The sequence below is a fragment of the Dipodomys merriami genome, unplaced genomic scaffold, assembly GCF_024711535.1.
Source record: "Dipodomys merriami isolate MVZ:Mamm:240054 unplaced genomic scaffold, mDipMer1.0.p SCAF_87, whole genome shotgun sequence".
NCBI lineage: Eukaryota > Metazoa > Chordata > Mammalia > Rodentia > Heteromyidae > Dipodomys > Dipodomys merriami.
Genome location: NW_027206479.1, coordinates 114196 through 121066, shown reverse-complemented (window position 1 = coordinate 121066; position 6871 = coordinate 114196). Strand labels below are relative to the sequence as shown.

At 41.9% G+C, this 6871-nt stretch overlaps 1 non-coding gene across 1 annotated transcript; it reads right to left on the bottom strand.

The window, feature by feature from the left end:
* Window positions 1-253: 253 nt before the first annotated feature.
* LOC138820382 (U6 spliceosomal RNA) lies at window positions 254-360 on the bottom strand. Its single transcript, XR_011369854.1, has one exon. It is a non-coding gene; the product is annotated as a U6 spliceosomal RNA (small nuclear RNA).
* Between the last annotated feature and the right edge of the window lie 6511 nt (window positions 361-6871).

The window sequence follows — 6871 nt, the reverse complement described above, 5'->3', positions numbered from 1 at the left end:
CTGTAGAATAGGCAAATCTGTAGGGACAGAGTAGATTAGTGCTACCAGGAGTTAGGGCCAATATAATGTTGGAGAATTACTCCTTAATAGGTATTCTTTAGGGGAAATAAAAATACTCCAGAAATCATGCAATAGTAACACAAAATTGTGAATTGCTAAATGTCACTGACTTACACATTTTCACATTGTGAAAAATAATAAATATTTTTACCACAACTTAAGGAGAAAATATACTTTGTACCCAGATCAAGATTTAAGCCCTGATCCTGCCACCCATTAACTCTGTGATTTTGTGTAGGGGGCATGCTAATCTTCTCTGTAGAGTTCCAATTTTAGTATATGTGCTGCCGAAGCGAGCACACTATGGTTTTGTACACATATTTCTGGGCCTTGTTTTCTCATCTGTAAAATGGAGACATCACAGTCCCTACCTCCAAGGGCTACTTTGAAGTTGGAATGAGATCATTTATATACAGTGATCAGCACAGTGCCATCACAGAATAAATCCTCATCAGAAGTATTATTATTGAATGTTATTCGTGTCATTCATCATCAATCACATACTTTTCAGTCAGGCTTAATAGAGATAGAGTCATGTTAAATTTTCTGAAGATTTGTTTTTGTTTCTGTTTTGGGGCTTGATCATAGAGCCTGAGCACTGTCCCTGGGCCTCTTTGTGCTCAAGGTTAGTGTTCTACCACTTGAGCCACAACTCCACTTCCAGTTTTTAGGGTCTAATTGGAGATAAGAATCTCACAGGGGCTTTTCTGACCAGCCTACTTCAAATCTCGATCCTCAGATGTCAGCCCCCTGAGTAGCTAGTATTACAGGTGTGAGCCACCAGTGCCCGGATTCTGAAGATTTTTTTTTTAATTGTGCTGGAATTGAGGCTTGAACTCAGGTCTTCTCATTCTTGCTTGTTTTTTTTTGTCAAGTTTTACACTCTACCACTTGATCCACACCTCTACTATTAGCTTTGTGCTGGTTGATTGGAGATAATAGCCTCACTACTCAAACCTTGATCCTCAGATCTCAGCCTCCTAAGTAGGTAGAACCACAGGTGTGAACTACCAGTGCCAACAGAAGATTCTTTTTTTGGTCTGTTCTTTTTTTGGTAGTTGGAACTGAACCCAGGACATTGTGCTTGCTAGACAATCACTTTGCCACTGAGCTACTTGCCAGCCTGAAAATTCTTTCTTCAACAACATTAATACCTATACAAGAGACCATACATTGTGAAGCACAGTGGTAAGCGAATGTTGTCTCTGGTACCTTTAAGCTGACACTATACCAACATAAAACCATCCACTTAAGAGAAGAGGCTATTGTCTTCCCATTGGACTTCTGGACTCAGACCACTTCCCCACTTTATTCCTATTCTCCTTCCAGCAAGGTTAGCATACAAGTTCTTAGGGCTTGTCCTATGAGCATTGCATCTTAATTTCTAAATCACAAAGGACCATAATAACTGTAAGTAAACCAATGCTATTTGCTTCAGGATTAAGAACAGCTTTAGGATCGCTGAAATGGAGATAAGTTGTCTCTTGCTGATATTATCTGGTCACTTGTTTCTGAATTTACTGTAGACCTTATAATAAGAGGTCTCACATATTTTACTGATCTTTTTCTACTAAGAGGTTGCAATCTTAAATACATTCATGAAATACAATCAGACTGCATTAGCATGAGTTATTTAAAACACTGCTTGATGTGATTAATTTTGCAAACATCAAATAACTCAAGATGTGAAAATGATCTGTAGTAATAATAATAAGTAAATACGCACATCCCCATAATGTAGAAAAATATATGTAATATTATATCCATATCCCAGTGGTTATTACCACCAATGGATGTATAATGAAGCTAAACTGTACACAAAATATAAAATGCTTTGAGTTTCAAGAGTTTCATTAAATATAATGTAAAATTGCCAAGTACCAGTGGCTCATGCCTATATTCATAGCTATTCAGGAGGCTGAGATCTAAGGATTGTAGTTCAAAGCCAGCCCATGGCAGAAAGTCTATGAGACTCTCATTTCCAATCAACCACCAAAAATGCCCCAAGGGGAGCCATGGCTCAAGTATTATGCTGAAAAGCTTAGGGACAGTGCCCAGGCGCTACATTCAACTCTGGGTGCCATAATCTTCACATATAACTTAGAATTTAATTCAATTGAGGGTTCAGCTCTCAGTAGTTACTCCTTTCGATTACATCTTGGTGAAGCCAAGGAAGAGCAGCTTCAGTACCTTGAAAGTCACCTTTCATTCTGTAATTATTTATTGTCTGGATGAATAATTTCTTGTTTGTGTGTCTTTGCTCAAGGCAAATATTTTTAATGTGTCAAAATTATATAAAGGGCTAGGTGCCTTTGACACATTCTTGTAATCCTAGTTACAAAGGAGGCGGAGATCTGAGGTTTAAGGTTCAAAGGTAGCCCATGCAGGAATGGCCATGAGATTCTTATCTCTGATTAACCACAAAAAGCCAAAAATGGAGTTGTGGCTCAAGTGGTAGAGCACTAGTCTTGAGCACAAAAGCTCAGGGACAACACCCAGATCCTGAGTTGAAGCACAAGGACAGGCAAAAAGAGCATAAAAATTCAACAAATTAATATATGACAAAAAGATATATCACAAGATCAAGTGGATGTGATACTGTTTATTTTTACTGGTTATTGCAGCTGAATCTTATACAGTGCCTACTAAGTGCCAGTTGTCCTTGTGACCTGCTGGTGTAATCCATGTATCTCCTTAATGACATGCAGGCCTTCATTTCCCCATGTTCTGTGGCATGACTGTTATAAGAGGAAGAGCTAAGTCTGTCAGTCAAGAGAGAGTGTCCTGAGTCTGCTCTCCTAACCTGGTGCTTTAGTGATAAGCACTGAGCTAAAAGTTGGTGTTTTAGTAGGGCAATCTTTTCTTAAAGACATATTTACAGTAATAGTGGGAACCAGTGGTCAAGCCTGTAATCCTAGCTACTTAGGAGGCTGAGATCTGAGGATTGCAGTTTGAAGCCAGCTTGTGCAGACAAGTCCATGAATCTCTTATCTCCAATTATCCATCAAAAAGCCAGAAAAAGAAGTATGGCTCAAGTGTTAGAACACCACCTTGAAAAAAAAAAGGTAAAGCCCCACAACCAAACAAAAAATAAAAATAGAAATGAAGGAGGAAGAGGAGGAGGAGGAGAAGAAGGAGAAAGAGGAGGAAGAGTAGAAGGGGCTAGAGCAGGAGGAGGAAGAGGAGAAGAAGGAGAAGGAGGAGGAAGGACTATGTAAGCAAGGAACAAACAATGTTGTTAGCAGGAGGTACTGGTTTTCAGAAACAACATGGAAGCAGACTTCTGTATAGATCCATAATTCTATCAGTAATCCAAATTATATAAAGGAGCAAGTGGGGACAGACAAGATACTTAGATCCTCCAAAATATTGTTTTGATATCTGAAAACTATACCAGCTCCATGATAAGGCTGGGTTGTCTAAGAAGCTGCAATATGGCTGCCATTCTATTTCTATTTCTAATTTGAGTTCAGAAGTAAGCTAATACCTTTCTCCTCCAAGGATGATTTGTTGACCAGCAGAATTTCAGGCCTAAATTAGAGCTGCTAAATATGAATTTATACTTTATAACATACCTAGGAAATTCCTGTGCTCTGTAAAACTTGAGAAGCTTTGAGCTAGAGTAAAAAAAAAAAAAAAACAAAGTCAGCATTTGGGTCTGTCAGTACCATCTTTTGGAAGCCCAATCATCATGTATTGCTGACATATTTGCATTGGTCATTTTTGTGTAGTTATATCCAAATACTTCGCAGGAACAATGGAAGTAATTGTCTGTTTTGGCCCATGGTATTAGAGCTGTTAGTTCATCATGGTTGAGAGTGGGGTAGAGTAGAGCATCCCACATCAGGAAGGCCAGGAATCAGAGAAAGGAAAGGGAACTGGAGACCCTGTATAACCTTCAAACTCCCCCCCTTAACCTACTTCATCCAGCCAGTCCACCCTCCCAAAGTTTCCATAGTCTCACAAAATAGCAGCATTAGTTGGACAGTATGCCTTGAAAATATGAGCTGGTGGGGGACATTTCATTTTAAGGGTATAACATTCTGCCCCTGGACCCTTCAGGATCATGTTCCTCTCAAAAGGCAAAATCTTAGGACTCTCCAAAGTCTTAAAAGTTCCAACAATGGTCAAGAGTCTAAATGTAAAGCCTTTTATATACTTCTTCTGGGTTCTGGTGCGCACTTCTGTAATACTAGCTAGTCAGGAGGCTGAGATCTGATGCTGCTTGTGATTCAAAGGTAGCCTTGGCATGAAACTCAGTGAAACTCTTCTCTTCAATTAACCACTAAAAAGCCAGAAGCACAGATGGGTCAAGTGGTAGAATGTTAATCTTGAGCATAAAAGCTCAGGGATTGTATCCAGGCCTTGAGTTATGCCCCGGGACCATTACACACACACACACACACACACACACAGAGAGAGAGAGAGAGAGAGAGAGAGAGAGAGAGAGAGAGAGAGAGAGAGAGAGAGAGAGAGAGAGAGAGAGAGAGAGAGAGAGAGTGAGAGAGAGAGAGAGAGAGAGAGAGAGAGAGAGAGAGAGAGAAGAATATTTTGTTGTTGCTGGGCAATGGATGGATCTGAAATGAATCAACCAGGCTCAGAAAGATATGGAGCTCATGTCGCCTCTAATATGTAAATTTTTAAAACATTTTTTGTTGCCAGTAAAGGTTCTAGAATTCAAGGTGCTGTCCCTTAGTTTTTTCACTGAAGGATAGCCCTCTACCACTTGAGCTACAGCTCCATTCCTAGCTTTTGGGTGGTTAATTGGAGATAAAAATATCACAGATGTTCCTGCCTGACTGGCTTTGAACTACAATCAGTCCTCAGTCTCCCAAGTGACTAGAAGTATGGGCATGAGCCACTAGTGCATGGAACACATGTGTATCTTATACCTAAAACAAACATACCGGCCATACCAAACTGACTAAAGTATGGTATATGCTAGCATGACATATATCTAGAGCATAAACATAAATATATATATATGTGTGTGTGTGTGTGTGTGTGTGTGTGTGTGTGTGTGTGTGTGTGTGTGTGTGTGTGAGTGTGTGTGTGTGTGTGTGGGTGTGTGTGTGGGTGGGTGGGTGTGGGTGTGTGTATGCCATACCAAACTGACTAAAGTATGGTATAGGCTGGAGTGAGATTCCATGGCATAACCCCTTCAAAAAACTAATAGTTTAACAAAAATGAATATCAGGAAAGTGAAATGTGTCTTGACTACCGCATGTGGATGCTAATGGTAGGGGAAGTAATTAGAGAGAAGAATGGTGGGAGGATGTACATATCAGTCTCAATACATGTATGTGAAAATGGAACTTGGAAACTGAATGATATAGGTGGGTTTGGGATAGTTGGAGGAAGTGAAACTGATGGAGGGAGAACGCTTCTACAAGATACGCTGTGCACATAAATGGACACGTTAAATCAAAATTCTTCTGTAAAAGTATTTGAAGGTAACAATAACACACATGGTAAAAAAACTGGGCAAAATACATCCAGGGTCACAAAAGGCCCTGTGGATATCATGAAAGGTACAAGGAGAAGATGCCCAACACTGGTGATTGGGGAAAAGTGGATCAAAATCGATTTCAAATTTATTAAATTGACAAAAATGAAAAGGACTAATTGTGCTAGATTCTAAGAGGTGATGTGCTTAGAGTGTCCCGGAGGTTTACAGAGCAGAGGCTTGGTCTCCAAATGGTGGTGCGGGGAGTTGGTACGCACCTCTAGTTCCCAAGTGTATGCCAACAGAAGAAGGTAGGGACAGACACACCTATGTTCATAAAACATTGTTCACCATAGTCAAAGAAGCCAGAAGGACCTAAGGACCTCTTGGTGGGTGACTGTACACAGAGAATACCACATGGATGTGCAGTGAGGTATTTCCACACCATGGGCTGTACATGGAGAATATGACATGTGCACACAGTGGAGTATTGACACATAGTGGGCTGTGCACAGAGAACATGGCATGCACACACAGTGGAGTATTTACACACAGTGGACTATACATGGAGAACACAGCTTGTTATCGCAGTGGAGTATTTACACACTGTGGACTATAAATGGGAACACAGAATGTGCACACAGTGGAGTATTTATAGAGTGGACTATACATGGAGAACACAATATATACATGCAGTGGATTATTGACACATTTTGGACTGTATACAGAGAACATGGCATGTGCATGCAGTAGAGTACTGGTCCTGGGAAGGAAAGTAAAAGGCTGACTGGTGGACCTAGCATGACTGTTCCTGAGACCTGCTGGCCTTCCCCCCCTCCTCATGGATTTCCTGGGAACCCTTTCTCCTTGTCCCTGCTGCCTGAGACCCTGGCCCAGCCCTCAGCCCCTCACTACAGCTGCCCAGGGACCCCTGTTGGCCCTGGCCACTCATCTTGATATGCCTGCAGATCCTGCCCACCAGCCCTGATCCACTCACCCTGGGTGGCCCAATACCCTATGTGGACCCCAGCCCCTCTATCCAGGTTGCCTTGAGACCCTGTGAGGCCATTGGCACCTGACCTCCTTATCACCAGGGCTGGCCGACCTTTGGCCCCTTGCCCAGAGGTTTTCCCAGCCTCAGCTAGCTGGCCCCTCACCCAGATCATGTCTGGCCCTCAGCCCCTAGACATGGTCTGCCCAGACACCCTGCCATTTACAATCCCCCCCCCATTTAGAGGCTCAGCATGTTCTGAGATTGCACTCCACCTTGAAGGGGTTCCCTTGGGGCTCAGGATGGCCCACTAGGAGCTTCTCTCTACTAGGTAGACTCATGAGGGTACTGGTGTGGCCAGGCTGTGGGTGGCA